The sequence below is a fragment of the Dama dama genome, chromosome 1, assembly GCF_033118175.1.
Source record: "Dama dama isolate Ldn47 chromosome 1, ASM3311817v1, whole genome shotgun sequence".
Classification (NCBI taxonomy): domain Eukaryota; kingdom Metazoa; phylum Chordata; class Mammalia; order Artiodactyla; family Cervidae; genus Dama; species Dama dama.
Window position 1 is genome coordinate 77,240,739 of NC_083681.1, and position 16,478 is coordinate 77,257,216.

A 16,478-nucleotide genomic window follows, 5' to 3' on the forward strand; every position below is an offset into this window, starting at 1 on the left:
AAATTAATGGTCACATATTCATGCAATGAGATGCTGTAGATCAATGAAAGCCATCAGAGAAGTTGATGCTTGATGAATGAGTATTACAAACACAATAATAGAAAAATGGACACAAGTGTATGATCTCTATTGCTATCTTTCTATAGAATACAAAAAGGATATAAATTGATTTTAAAGATAAAGATGGTGATTTTGTGGGGAAATTGTGATTATACAGGGGTACGGGGTGGAGTTTTGGTATATTAATTTCTGACTCAATCTGGCTGCTGATTACACGGCGTTGCTCAGTTTTTGACCGTTCAAGAACTACACGTGAGTGACGCTCATGTATAGTCCAATAAAAGTTTGAAAACAGAAGGTAATATCTTATTCAGTTTCTCAGCATTTTAAGGCATAAAAAGTGCATGATTTATTTTATCTTTTTTCAATAGGATGCTAAATATGTGATGCAACTTTTTGTTTTTAGCGCATACTCTGGCTATTTTGCATAAACATAGTCTTAATTGTTAAGACAGATGAAGGAGGGTGAGAATAAGGATAATGCTTAAAATTATGTAAGGTGCCAGTGTAGAAACATAGAACAACAGACAGGATATGCTTTTTTTTTTTTTTTTTTTTTCACTTATCTCTCCAAGCAGAGGTGATGAGAATGGATCTTATTCCCAGCCGCGATCTCACGGAACCTTGTCATGAAACGCAGAAAAGCTTCAGAAAAGTTACTTTCTTTCCAGAAGTACATGACGATACCAAACTTTCCTCAAGGCATTCTTCATCTCCGTGTTTCTCAGCGTGTAGATCAGAGGGTTGAACATCGGGGCAATGATAGTGTGAAAAAGAGCAAACATTTTATCTTCTGGGAAAGTTGTGGCTGGTCTGATGTAAATGAATGACGCAGGTGCAAAAAACAGGACTACAACGGTGATATGAGACCTGCAAGTGGAGGGAGCTTTGCTGCGGCTCTCCACGGAACATGCCCTGATGCCGAACAATATAAAAAGGAAGACAGCATCAAGACAGCAAAGGTCACCAAAACAACTAGGCCCGAATTAGCAATAACTAAGAAACCTATCACGCGTGTATTCGAGCAGGCCAGTTTCAGCAAAGGATACACGCCTCAGAAGTAGTGATCTGTCTCAGTGGGGCCACAGAAGGGTAAGAAGACGGTGAGAAGGAACTGGCTGGCAGAGTGTGTAAGTCCCCCAGTAGAGCAGGCGATGATGAGGGCATTACACCTCTGCCTGCTCATGACGACGGCGTAGTGCAGGGGCTTGCAGATGGCCACGGGGCGGTCATAGGCCATCCCTGTGAGGATAAAGATCTCAGTGCCTCCAAAGAAGTGCACGGTAAAGAGCTGTGCCATACAGTTCCTGTAGGAAATGGTCTTCCTTTCTGCCAGTAAGTCAGTTATTAGCTTGGGTGTCACTGTCGATGTGTAGCAAAGGTCAGAGACTGAGAGGTAATTAAGGAAAAAATACATGGGCTGCTCAATGAGCTGACTGCAGGTGATAGAAATCATGATGAGCGCATTTCCTATCCAAATAGCAATGTAGCAAAATAAGAATAAGAGGAAGCAAAGGATTTCAGTGTTCTTGTTTTTGGAAAGTCCCAAAAGAATAAATACAGTGACATTATTGCATTTTTCCATGGTTAGTGTAGGTGGAACACATAAATTACCTGAAATGATATAATTCATGAACCAATGTTTAGAAATGCTTATTGAGAAGAGTAATGATCCTATGATTTTAAAGACACTAATTATTAATAGGTTTAATAGGACTCATTTAAATGTCTCTGAATAAAAATCAGGTACTCAAAATACTTTTTACTAAGAATCTGTGTTAATATATACTGACTGATTTCTGCTAATTCTTCCATCGAATTGTGATCAGCATTGGTGTCAGTCAACATGAATGTCTTATCAATCCACAATAGAGTTTTGAATGCTTCTGAAAAGATGACAGTGGTTGGTTAACAATGTGCTCCATCAAAAACTTATAAGAAATAATGAAAATAAACTAGGATAAATTATTTTCAGATGTCTTCATGGTGTCTGTATTTTCATACTATATATTTTCGTAATCAACCTCATACTTGGCTTCTTGATCAATTTCTGTTTAATTGTCTGGTTCAATTCTCCCTATGATTGATTAAGTTAACATTGTTACCTACATGGTGAACAATTGCATTGTAATAGAGATAGAATTTTAAAAGAAATAAAATTTGTTCCCATAGCAGAATTTTAAGAGCTTCTGCTAAATTAAAATTAAACTAATTTAGGAATTTGTTTAAAGAAAAATTTATTGAGAAGTAGCTTCTGCTCAGTCCCCAAATCAGACCATGGTATATTAGCCAGTAAGTAGAAAGACTGTTCATTTCAATTTGAATAAAATAATAATGTTGAATATACTACTGGCTTGAAGCATTCACTATATACTTCAAATATGTTATCACGACAAAAATATATTAAAACATTTACATAATTTTAAATCTCTATCTAAAGGAAAATTAGGAATACTCTCAGAAAAGTCCATTCATCAATTTGCATTTATTAGGAGTTTACTAAAAATTTTCCTTGAAGGTTAGCTATCTTTTTATCCAGAAGGCTACAGCTATGCTTAATTTCTTACCTGGCATTCTTCCTTGATTCATTTTCTTCATTGACATAGGACTACTATGATTAACTTAACATATTTTAATGTCTTTAAAAATAAAGATTACAATATAATCATTCATTATATTTTGGGGGTACCCTCTTTATATATCTTAATTAAGCCACTAAATTCAGACATAAATTTTGCAAGGTAGCTGATATATTTAACTTTTTCTTTTTTTTTAACCCAAGAAAAATATTCTTTAGAGTTCAGATTGACTCTGGGATGATTTTGATCACAAGCGAGAAAGAGTTTTTAAAAAGCATGAAATAGTGTACACATGGCAAGATGATTGTGTTAAAATAAATGTACACAAAAATAAATTATCTTCAGAGGCTATTTGTATATAATAACATATCTAGTATTCAACAAACTAGGGTTTATAGCTTAACTTTTCTGACTCCCTTGCCTGTTTCACAACGTTTCAGAAAGGAAAACCAAAAAAAAAAAAAGCAAAGCAACAAGAAAGATTTAACATTAACCCCACTTTACCCAACTCTGAAGTTTGCATAGATTTCTTAAACCTTCTAGATAAATCTATGATACCTCCTGAATCAATCATTGTTCCCTTCTAGTCACAAAAACTTAAATTTAAAAAATGTGTAAATGGAAACACAGAACGTAGTTGGGCTAAAGTTTCTATGAGAAACCACAAACCAAGTCAGCTCCGAATTGCCATAAATAAGCCACTCAAAAATGTAACAAGCATACAGTTCATCTACTGTAGGAAGCAATTTCATATTTTCTCAAGTGTGAGCACTAACAGTGCATCTCAACTCTTAACCATGTAAAATAATAGGCAGGAGAAATATATTTAGGAGCATGTCCTAACATTGCCACTTCTTATTATCTGTGAACTTGAAAACTCCTGGCTCTGTGAAATGAAGAAATTAGCTTCATTGTTCTAATAGCCCTTTCTGCTATTATGTCTTTTTCAGAATAAAAATTAGCTGAATATTGTTTAATGTTTTACTGACCTTCTCCCTTGAGTTATAACAATGTGTCCTCTTTTTTTATATGCAGTCATCCTGCAGTATTATATTATGACTTTGATCTTATTTTTCCAGAATCTGTTATTCCACCCTCAGTTTACTCCCAGATCCTCCTTGAATTTCCTGGTCCCTTAATCAAAAAATTTCCTAGGCTATAAAATTCACAGTAAAGCCTATTTTAAAAGCAACAGCTAATTAATATTTTCTTAACCCAGTAATTAAAAATACATTGCAAGAAATACCACATATTTATGGAAGCTCCTGGCAAGGAAGAAAAAGACACAATTTACTCACATATTTTCCTCTGCACTTATTTTGAATCTATTCTTCTTGTATAGTTTCTGTCCTGTCTTCATTGAAATGATAGTCATCCTTTAACTCCTCAGGTGATTTCCTTTCAAGTTTCTGACTTGAATGCCACTGCTGAGTTTCACTTTCTAATTTTCCCCCATCTGTAAATAAATAGTACAACATTTACATAATTTTAGTAACTACTGTCCCCTACAACACCATCAAATCAAATAAATGATGGGGGTTTATTCCACAGAAAAAAGCTTGAGGATAAGAAGAGTATTCCGTTATCCAAAGCTAATCAAATGGAGTTTTACAGACTCTGCATTTCTATTACCACATCATTCCTGAGGGGTTTAGGCACAAAACTCTGTAAAGTTTTACGTAAACTTTATATTCGAAAGGTACATGTATTTCTTCCCAAAAGGTTGCTTACTTAGTTCGAGTTAATTATGTACATTGGGTTTCCCAGGTGGCTCAGTGGTAAAGAATCCCCCTGCCAATGCAGAAGATGTGGGTTTGATCTCTGGGTCAGGAAGATCCCCTGGAGAAGGAAATGGCAACCCACTCCAGTATTCTTGCCTGGAAATCCCATGGACAGAGGAGCTTAACAGGCTACAGTCCATGGGGTCGCAAAGATTCAGACATGGCTTAGAGACTAAACAGCAACAAGAATTATGTGTATGTTCCAAAATAATCCACTCACCTTTGTCCTTTTATTTTTTTTTATTTTTTATTTTTATTTATTTTTTTTTTCATTTTTTTTTATTATTATTATTATTTTTTTCCAGTGGGTTTTGTCATACATTGATATGAATCAGCCATGGATTTACACGTATTCCCAATCCCGATCCCCCCTCCCACCTCCCTCTCCACCCGATTCCTCCGGGTCTTCCCAGTGCACCAGGCCGGAGCACTTGTCTCGTGCTGCAGGGTTGCCTCTTTTTGCAGGGCTTTTATAGTCCACTTCTAGAGCTGCTCTGATAACTTAGATCTAAAAGGACAAAGGTGAACACGTGCACCCCAATGTTCACCTTTGTCCTTTTAGATCTAAGTTATCAGAGCAGCTCTAGAAGTGGACTATAAAAGCCCTGCAAAAAGAGGCAACCCTGCAGCATCTCAGCATCCCTTGATGACTGAGATCTGCTATTTATGCAATTTGAGTTTCTTTTCTCCTTGCTATTATCTGAGGAAATCTGTAGTCAGTCCTTTTGTTAAGAAATAATTTTCATCCATCCTCATGTAATGTTTTCATCTTTGTCTCCAAGAGGGCAAAATGAATGTTCTTTAATGTACTTCCAGGTAAGATGAATTTTTCCAGAAAATTACAGATATATAGAACTTTCTTTAATATCTTTCTAGGTTTACAAAAAACTTACCAGACTAATTTGTCAACAGTGGAGTCAAGCATTGTGTAATTTTGCTCTCATAATTTTTCAACAGCTTTTCCTCTTTTCACGTCTATATTCAAAACTAACGGTTGCTTCTGCCCTGCTCTGTGAGCCTCCTTAATAATAGCAAATATTTACTATCTGTAAGGTCTGAGCCAATTGATGGGGTTTAGCTTATTGGTCTTTGTATCAACCCTAAGGGATAGATAACTCTTATCAGCTCCATTGCACAGATGAAGAAACTGGAGTTTAGAAAAGTATGTCAAGAAGTGATTCTCAAGAAATACAAGTTACAATAGTCTTTGATGATGAATACAGAAAGCACTAAACCTAACTTCCCTCTTATTTTTTTTTTCTTTTTTCATTATAGTATTTGTTTTAATAGAGTAGTGACTTAATTACTATAACCCAGATGATTTTTAGGCATGTAACCCTGATCACATCATCTCAAAATTCAACAAAATTAACTACATTTTCAATTCAATTTTTTAAGTAGAATTGGTGTTTGATTAGTAGCTATTTTTAATCTAGAAGTCTCATTTATGTCACTTTATAAAACAGTACCAGTGGAGTAATTAATCTGTGAAATAATTTATTGTTCTCTGATTCCACATATATCTCATCTAGCTGTCCTTCCTCCCACCTTTGTTGTTGTTGTTGTTGTTAAGATGTGGTTAGAATGTTTAACACTAAGCTCTTCTTACGGCGTTTTTCATCTTTACATCCCTCAGCATATAGATTAAGAGATTGAACATAGGAGCAATAATGATGTAGAGAGAGAAGAATACTAAATGAAACGTGGTATGCTGGACTGAATTGTGGAATATAAAGAAAATGTAAATGTAATTGCTACATCAAAGAGATATATGATTCCCATTTTCACTGCAGCATTATTCACAATAACCACAACACGGAAACTGCCTAAGAAAATGTGATATATGCATATATGTGTTTATGCATATACAAAAGAAACAAATCTTGCCACTTTAATAACACAGATGGAACTCGAGAGCATTATAATAAATGAAGTAAGACAGATACAAAAGGAAAAATACCATATAATCGTACTTATATGTGAAATCTTAAAAAAAGGAAAAGCAAGCAAACCTGAATTCATAGATTCAGAGAAAAGATTGCTGGTTGCCAGAGGTGGGTTGAAGGGGCATGACAAAATGGGTGAAGAGAGGCAAAAGGTCCAAAGTTGCAGTTATCAAATTTATTTATAACATAGATAAATCCTTCCTGGATATGTGGAGATATATATATATATATAAACTAAAAATTATGTAGTTATATGTCAATATGCTTCAGTTTGAAAAATGCTGTCAACCTATTACTCCTGACAGCCGGTACAAGAAGTACTAAGTAATTTCTGTGAAATATTCTGGTAAAGTCTCAAGTCTCATTTAGGTATTTGTGTTTAGATTTGTATCAAAAAATGTTTTTAGTGCTAGGTCAATAGTGTTTGAAATAAGAATTCTGATCACTAATAATGCTCTATAACTAGAAATTCATACTATTAAGGGAATATGATAATGAAAACAAATATTTACCTTTTAAAGATGCCAGCAAAGGTCCATCTAGTCAAAGCTATGGTTTTTCCAGTAGTCATGTATGGATGTAAGAGTTGGACCATAAAGAAAGTTGAGCACTGAAGAACTGATGCTTTTGAACTGTGGTGTTGAAGACTCTTGAGAGTCCCTTAGACCTCAAGGAGATCCAACCAGTCCATTCTAAAGGAGATCAGTCCTGAATATTCATTGGAAGGACTGGTACTGAAGCTGAAACTCCCATACTTTGGCCACCTGATGCGAAGAACTGACTCATGTGAAAAGACCCTGATGCTGGGAAAGATTGAAGGGGGGAGGAGAAGGGGATGACAAAGGATGAGATGTTTGGATGGCATCACCGACTCAATGAACATGAGTTTGAGCAACCTCTGGGAGTTGGTGATGGACAAGGAGGCCTGGCATGCTGGGCTTTGCGTCCATGAGGTCGCAAAGAGTCTGACATGACTGAGGGTGTGAACTGAACTGAACTGATAGTCCTTTGAAATGAATCTATTAATTAACTCAACTTCTATTTCACTTTTACTGACAGTTTTGTTTGGTTCTGTTCAGCTAAGTAAACATCATAGAACATGACTAAAATTAAATTTGGCGATTTAAAAAAAAATAACAACACAATTTTCCTAGTGATACAGTGGATAGGAATCTGCCTGCCAAGGCAGGGTACCTGGGTTCAGTCCTTGGTCTAGGAAGATTTCACATGCCGCAGAGCAACCAAAGTCCCTGTTCTATGACTACTGAGCCCACAAGCTCCAGAGCCAGGGCTATGCAGCCAGAGAAGCGACCACAATCAGAAGCCTGTGCCCCCAGCAAAGAGCGGCTGTACTTACTGCAACTGGAGAAAGCCAGGGTGCAGCTGGAAGACCCAGGACAGCAAAGCATACAAAACACTGAAAATTTAAACATACAGTAATAACATCAATAACACTTTCCTTAACATTCTTGGTTTTGAGATAGTTTATTTTTCTCTGGTCGTTGTTGCTGTCCACACTGCCACTTTTTCAGGAATCTTTGTTCTCTGACCAGTGATTGAACCCAGGGACCCAACAGTGAAAATGCCGAGTATTAACCACTGGACTGCCAGTTTTGCCAGTTGTTTAATCTCTAAGTCATGTTGGACTCTGTAACCCCATGGACTGTAGCCCACCAGGCTCCTCTGTCCATGAAATTTCCTAGGTAAGATTACTGGAGTGGGTTGCTCTTTCCTTCTCTAGGGATTCTTCCCAACCAACCCAGAGACTGAATCTGCGTTTCCTGCTTTGGCAGGCGGATTCTCTACCAGTGAGCCACCAGGGAATTCCCAAATCTGGAGATAATTTGATTCTTTATTAGAAATTCTTGGGATGGTAACTTGTGCAGTTCCTCTCTGCTCTAAAAATAATACTTAATTTTACCTTTGTTATCATTTTTTCCATCCTTTATAACTCCTTGTGGGCTTCCCAAGTGCTGTCAGTGATAAACGACCCACTTGTCAGTGCAGGAGATGTAAGAGACACAAGGTGATCCCTGAGTTGGTAAGTCCCCTGGAGGATGGCATGGAAACCCATTCCACTATTCTTGCCTGGAGAATCCCATGGACAGAGGAGCCTGTTGGGCTATAGTCTGTAGGGTCGCAAAGAGTTAAGCAACTAGGCACACACATGCATATTTCCTTATATAGCATCTTTAGAATGATTGTGACTCTTGCAATTTTTAATTTTTACACAATTTTAAAGGTTACTTTCATTTACAAAGTCATGGGTATATTTTCCGTGTTTTACAATACATCCTTTAACCTATCTTGCATCCAAAAGTTTACACATTCCATTCCCCCACCCCTATTTTGCCATCCCCCCCAATGGTAACTATTAGTTTTTTCTCTATATCTGTGAGTCTACTTCCTTTATGCTATATTCAGTAATTTGTCATAGCTTTTAGATTTCACATTTAGGAGATATCATAGAGTATTTATCTTTCTCTGTCTGATTTATTTCACTTAGCATAATGCTCTCCAAGTCAATCCATGTTCCTGAAAGTGGTAATATGCATCATTCTTTTTTTGACTGAGTGGTATTCCTCTGTGTGTGTGTGTGTGTGTGTGTGTGTGTGTGTGTGTGCGTGCACGCACCATGTCTTCTGTATCAATTCATCTGGTAATGGGCACTTAGCTTACTTCCCTGGCAATTATAATAATGCTGCTATTGAACATTGCTGTTGTTGTTGTTCAGTTGCTAAGTCGTGTCCAACTATTTGCAACCCTGTGAAATTCAGCACACCAGGCTTTCCTGTCCTTCACTGTCTCCCAGAGTTTGCTCAAATTCATGTCCATTGAGTCAGTGATGCCATCCAACCACCTTATCCTCTATCATCCACTTCTACTCCTGCCTTTAATCTTTCCCAGTATTAGGGTCTTTTCCAATGAGTTGGCTCTTCAAATCACATAGCCAAAGTATCAGTGCTTCAGCATCAGTCCTTCCAATGAATATTCAGGGTTGATTTCATTTATAATTGACTGGTTTGATCTCCTTGCTGTGCAAGGGACTCAATGAAGGGAATATATTTTTTTTTCAATTAGTATGTATGACTTCTTAATTATATTTCAATTAGTATGTGTTATTTTATTTTATGGGCTCCCAAATCACTGCAGATTGTGAGTGCAGCCATGAAATTAAAAGACCCTTACTCCTTGGAAGGAAAGTTATGACCAACCTAGATAGCATATTAAAAAGCAGAGATATTACTTTGCCAACAAAGGTCCTTCTAGTCAAGGCTATGGTTTTTCCAGTGGTCATATATGGATGTGAGAGTTGGACTGTGAAGAAAGTTGAGCACCAAAAAATTGATGCTTTTGAACTGTGGTGTTGGAGAAGACTCTTGAGAGTCCCTTGGACTGCAAGGAGATTCAACCAGTCCATCCTGAAGGAGATCAGTCCTGGGTGTTCATTGGAAGGACTGATGCTGAAGCTGAAACTCCAATACTTTGGCCACCTCATTGGAAGAGTTGACTCATTGGAAAAGATCCTCATGCTGGGAGGGATTGGGAGCAGGAGGAGAAGGGGATGACAGAGGATGAGATGGTTGGATGGCATCTCCAGCTCGATGGACATGAGTTTGGGTGAACTCCGGGACTTGGTGATGGACAGGGAGGCCTGGTGTGCTGCGGTTCATGGGGTCGCAGAGTCATACACGACTGAGCGACTGAACTGAACTGAACTGAAGCATGCTGAAAGGACTTTCATAAAATTCTCTTCTGGTTTCTCTATAAAATCTTTCTCAGAATTCTTGCTATATTCTGGTTTCAAGATAAGCTGATGTATCTATTTTGACCAAATGTATATTTTTAACTAATGAATTTTACTTTGTAAAGCAGTTTTAGTTTCATGGCAAAACCATATACCCTTATCCTCACACAAGAACAGCCTCTCCCACAAGACGGGTGTATTTTTTACATTCAAAGGAATCCACATTGACACAACTTCATCACACAAAATTCATAGTTTACATTAGGATTCACTTTAGGTTTTATACAGTTTATGGGTTTTGACATACATCATGACATTAGCTTAGACACAAAGTATATCATGGAAAATGCTGGCCTGGATGAAGCACAAGCTGGAATCAAGATTGCTGGGAGAAATATCAGTAACCTCAGATATGCAGATGACACCACCCTTATGGCAGAAAGCAAAGAGGAACTAAAGAATCTCCTGATGAAGGTGAAAGAGGAGAGTGAAAAAGTTGGCAAAAAATGAAGATCATGGCATCTGGTCCCATCACTTCATGGGAAATAGATTGGGAAACAATGGAAACAGTGACAGACTTTATTTTCTTGGGCTCCAATATCAATGCAGATGGTGGCTGCAGCCATGAAATTAAAAGATGCTTACTCCTTGGAGGGAAAGTTATGACCAACCTAGACAGCATATTAAAAAACAGAGACATTGTTTTGCCGACAAAGGTCCATCTAGTCAAGTTTATGGTTTTTCCAGTAGTCATGTATGGGTGTGACAGCTGGACTATAAAGAAAGCTGAGTGCTGAAGAATTGATGCTTTTGAACTGTGGTGTTGGAGAAGACTCTTGAGAGTCCCTTAAACTGCAAGGAGATCCAACCAGTCCATCCTGAAGGAGATCAGTCCTGGGTGTTCATTGCAAGGACTGATGTTGAAGCTGAAACTCCAATACTTTGGCCACCTGATATGAAGAGCTGACTCATTTGAAAAGACCCTGATGCTGGGAGATATTGAGGGCAGGAAAAGGCAGAGGGCAGAGGATGAGATGGTTAGATGGCATCACTGACTCAATGGACATGAGTTTGGGTAAACTCTGGAAGTTGGTGATAGACAGGAAGGCCTGGTGTGCTGCGGTTCATGGGGTCACAAAGAGTCAGACACAACTGAGCAACTGAACTGAAGTGAATGAATTTAAGTTTCTTGTAGTGTTGAATAGTATTCCATTGTCTGGAAGTACCACATTTTATCTATCCACCTACAGAAGGACATCCTAGTTATCTACAAGATTTGACAATTAACAATAAAGTTGCTATTAATATCCATGTGCTACAAAAATTCACTCACTTGTTTCTTTCTTTGACTTTACTCGCATATTATTTGTCTTTTGCTAGCTTTTTTCCCCCTCATTGTTGCATGACAGATCTTTGAGTACCAACCCAATCATGAGCCAATTATCACTTTAGGCAGTTAAGGGTTAACACCTACATTTTATTATTAATCACTTCTGTAAGTTTTATGAGAAATGCTTTATATTCTGATCTATAGGTGGAAAACATTGATTGTGGTTTTAATCTTCCTAAATTATTGATTCTTAGTTTGTCTTTACTAGTTTTTACTATTTTTTAATGTGAAGTCAGGTGACCATCTGGAAGCGAGTTAAAAGAGTCTGTTATACTGATCTTTTGTTAATTACTGATTTCTGAATGCTACTAAAATATGCATGTGAATATTCTTTCACAAATCTAAGGATATCATTTTATCTCATATTTTAGCTTTTCTACTGCCATATAATATGAGCCACCATATGGTCTGGCCCATAAGCCCAGAGTTTTTAAAGCAATTATAATTTAAAATATTTTTATCTTAATATTCAAAGGTCAATATAGAATTGTCTTATTTGTTTTGAACCAGTTTTTTTGTTTTTATTTCCTTGCAGGTAACCATGTCTACCTCACCATAATACTCCAAAAAACTGATCAACCTTCCAGCTATTTTGGTATGCACAAATTAGTAGTGGTTTTGATTTTAAGTTTCTAAACTTCTGTTCTCAATAATTCCATTCACATGATGATAGAATATAAAATCTATGAGATAGTCTTTTTTTTTTTAATTTACATCAGTCTCTTTTCTTTTATAAAATTGCTTACATACAAGCTTCTTCACACACTAATCGTGTGCTTTCTTTGAAGATAACCTTTGACACCAAACTTTCCTCATGGCATTTTTCATCTCAGTATTTCTCAGTGTATAGATTAAAGGATTGAACACAGGGGCGATGACAGTGTGAAATAGTGCAAGTACCATGTCCTCAGGGTAAGTAGTAGGAGGTCTAAGGTAACCAAAGATCGAAGGTCCAAAAAGTAAGAGGACTACTGTGATATGAGACGCACAGGTGGAGAGGGCTTTGTGTCTTCCCTCCGCTGAGTGACTTCTTAAAGTGAATAGTATGATGACATAAGAAACAAATAAGACAGCAAAAGTAACTAAGGAAACCGTTCCTGAGTTGGCAACCAGAAGGACACCAGTGATGGAGGGATCAGCACAAGCAATTTTAAGCATAGGGAAGATCACAAAAACAGTGACCAGTTTCATTAGAACCACAAAAAGGCAACTGGATTATCATAGATAATTGAGGAAAAGAAGGGACAGCCCCACCAGCCCAAGTGGCCAAGACTAGAAGAGTGCATCTTGCTCTGTTCGTGACAATCACATAGTGGAGAGGTTTACAAATGGCAGTGTAGCGACCAAAGGCCATGGCAGGAAGAACGAAGACTCAATGCTGCCAAAAACGCATCATAAAATCTGGAGCGTGCAGTTATCGTGAGAAATGTTTGTTTTCCCCCTAGCAGATCACCAGTTAGTTTGGGTGTAACACTAGAGGTACAGCAGCTGTCTATGAACGATAAGTGACCGAGGAAACAGTGCACTGGTTGGTTAAGAAGAGGACTGCCCGGAATGGACACAAGGGTCAGAGACTCCCTACCAACAGGGTCACAGAGCAGAATGAAAGGAGCACAGAGCAAAATGTTTGCATGTTCTGGTCATGAGAAAGTCCCAAAAGGATGAATCCTGAGACGTCTCTCTGGTGTTCCATATATCTGAGCTTGGTATATATTATATACAAATGAATTAAGTATCTGAAAACAAACAAACAAACAAACATAAATTTGGTGAAAATTAACAATATGAACACAAAATTATAAACTTTACTAAAAACTAGTTTGACACGAATATAATATTCTCAACTTATTGAATTAAGCTGCTTTATTTTTTAATTGCTTTTTATTTTATAAATCTACTGTGGAACACTTTTGTAATAATTATTTTACTGAATTTTATTTTTCAGTAATGATTTTAAACATTTAAATAATATTTTGAAAATCAAAACATATTTGACTGTCAATTATATTATCTAGCTAACAAAGATTTTTAATTGACCAAAGTAAAAACATGCTTTTCCACATATTTTAAATATATATATATCTCAAATACATAAAATTGACCTTCCCTTTTCTAATATATTTGTCCAAATTCTCTGAATTATCTGGGAGTGAATCATCAGGAAATGCAAATAAGCATCCCAACCTAAACTGGAAAATTCTTACAGAGTGTGCTCTTTATGGCTTATATGTGAAAATGTTGCCAAGGAATCATGCTAAACCAGAGTGATTGCTATAATACTAGAAAGTAAAGAATGTTTGAGAGCTACTCAGCAAAAGAAAGAATGCATTTAATGATGGAAATTGTGAAAAAATAGGAAATCCATTTATTCTATTTATAATTCAAGTGAAAGACAATTAAAAAATAATTACAGTCATTGAAGTTAGTGATGGCAGTCATTAAGGCATGGATGAAATACACTGCCCACATATTTTTTTAATTTAGCATATGCCATGACTTTTGCTAGAAATTGCATATGTTTTACTTACAATCTAAAGAACTGGTGTAAATCAAAAGAGATAATACAGAAGACAACTTTAGACAAATTTTGTGGTCAGATACACGTGGTGGTATTTGAGGCAATGATATTAATAAATTAATTAATCAATAGTTATACATGTTATGTAACTAACACGTAATGTAAAAGACATTGAAGAAGAAATGAAGTCTCTCAGTCATGTCCAACTATTTGCAACCCCATGAACTGTAGCCTACCAGGCTGCTCCATCCATGGGATTTTCCAGGCAAGAGTACTGGAGTGGGTGAGCAAAATGAAGGCTAGAGACAATGCACCATGAGTGTCTCACCCATTGATGATGAATCCGCTGTCCTAAGTAGGTTTGCAAAAGCTAGTACACCTACCTTAGTCTGCATCTGATGTTATAAACAAATCTGTGCCCCAGATGTCTATAAAGAATTCTTTCATAGCAAGGATATATTGAAACTATCAATTCTAGTAACTGTCAAAATCAATACCTATGTGTTTTATAGTCTTGGAAACTCTTATACATGCCATAGAATTAACAGGTAGACATTTAAAATATGATCTGTACTATGGAACATCAACTCTATTTTAAACTATTCAAAAGTCTACCACTACAATATTGTAAAGTAATTAGCCTCCAATTAAAATAAATAAATTTTTATTTTAAAATCCATGGCTGATTCATATCAATGTATGACAAAACCCACTGGGAAAAAAAAAAAAAACCAAATAAATAAAAAAAAAAAAGAAAAAAAAAGGTATTAAAACAACAGAAACAAATAGAATATAAATAGTTAGATGATATACTTAAACTCAACCATATCTATACTAATATTAAATTTTATTCTAAATAGTACAATTAAAGGCAGAGATTCTCAATATAGATAAAACACAACCATGTACTCTCAATGAAAAATGCACTTTAAAATTAGACACAGATACATTAAAAGTAAACATACATAAAAAAAAAAATAAAAAAAGTCTAAATTTTCAAAGGAGACATTTTCAGTTTGTACTTACTTTAAGGATAATTATCAACCACAGAATGTTTTCCAGTTAAACTTAACTAATGAAAACTGAAAAATTTTATGTGGGATAGGATTCTACCTATCTTCAACTTATTGTTACTTAACTGATGAGTTGAAATAATTTTGATTTCCAGATACATTTATTTAGCTAAAACTCTTTACTTAAAAATAAGTATTATATAAGTAGACTTTGAACAGTTTTAAAGATAGAATTCACTTAACTAATCTCTGATTTTAAATAGAAGTGTCTCAGGTCAAGAGAATTTGGGGACTTCCCTAGTGGTCCAGTGGTTGAGCATCTGTCTTCCAATGCAGAGGATGTGGGTTCAATCCTTGGTCAGAGAACTAAGATACCTAATGCTGCATAGCAACTAAGGCTTCCCACAGCTGCTACTGAACCTGCACACCACAGCGAGAGATACTTGTGTGCCTCAATGAAAAGGTCCTGCATGCTGCAGCAAAGTTTACACTAACACAAATAAGACCTGATGTGGCCAAATAAAAAAACATAAATAAAAATCAACTCTCATACTTAAAAAAAAAATAACAGAATCTAACTAACTTCTCAGTGTTGGAAAATAATATGATTACATAAGGAACAAATAAGAGAACAAAGGTAGCTAAGGGGCAGCCATCCCTCAATGAACAACTGCTGTGAATGTTCAAGACAAAGCTCCTGATTCTCCCTCATCTGGGGCTTCATGTCATGTTGAGAGCTGAGAGAAATGCAGGAAAACCGTGAAAGCACTCTTTTGAATTCTCATCTGAGTAGAAGAAAACATGCATGATGATGAGTTATTAGACTACTGGAAGTTTTTCCAGTTGTCATATATGAGTGTGAGAGTTGACCCATAAAGAAGGCTGAACACCTAAGAATTGATGCTTCTCAACTGTGGTGTTGGAGAAGACTCTTGAGAGTCCCTTGGACTGCAAGGAGATCCAACCAGTCCATCCTAAAGGAGATCAGTCCTGAATATTCATTGGAAGGACTGATACTGAAACTGAGATTCCAATACTTTGGCCATCTGATGTGAAGAACTGGCTCCTTGGAAAGACCCTGATGCTGGGAAAGATTGAAGGCAGGGGGAGAAGAGGACAACAGAGGATGAGATGGCTGGATGGCATCACTGACTCGATGGACATGAGTTTGAGTAAGCTTTGGGAGTTGGTGATGGACAGGGAGGCCTGGTGTGCTGTGGTTCTTAGGGTCACAAAGAGTCGGACACAACTGAGTGATTGGATTAACTAACTAACTGATCTGATCTTACTATTAATGGAGGGGAAAAGGGAAAGGGAAAGCTCAGAAGAGGAGAATTATTGTCATATAAACTGTTCTGATCACAGAGATATTAAGGAAAGCTCCCAAGTAGAAATTAGTCAAAATGGATGAAATAAAGAGTATTCGGCAATCTCTGAATACAC

The 16,478-nt window shown here is 36.6% G+C and overlaps 2 pseudogenes; both read right to left on the minus strand.

The window, feature by feature from the left end:
- Window positions 1-716: 716 nt before the first annotated feature.
- Window positions 717-1,645, minus strand: LOC133065285 (olfactory receptor 4P4-like; annotated as a pseudogene).
- Window positions 1,646-12,269: 10,624 nt separating this feature from the next.
- On the minus strand, window positions 12,270-13,197 carry LOC133065392 (olfactory receptor 4P4-like; annotated as a pseudogene).
- Window positions 13,198-16,478: the final 3,281 nt, after the last annotated feature.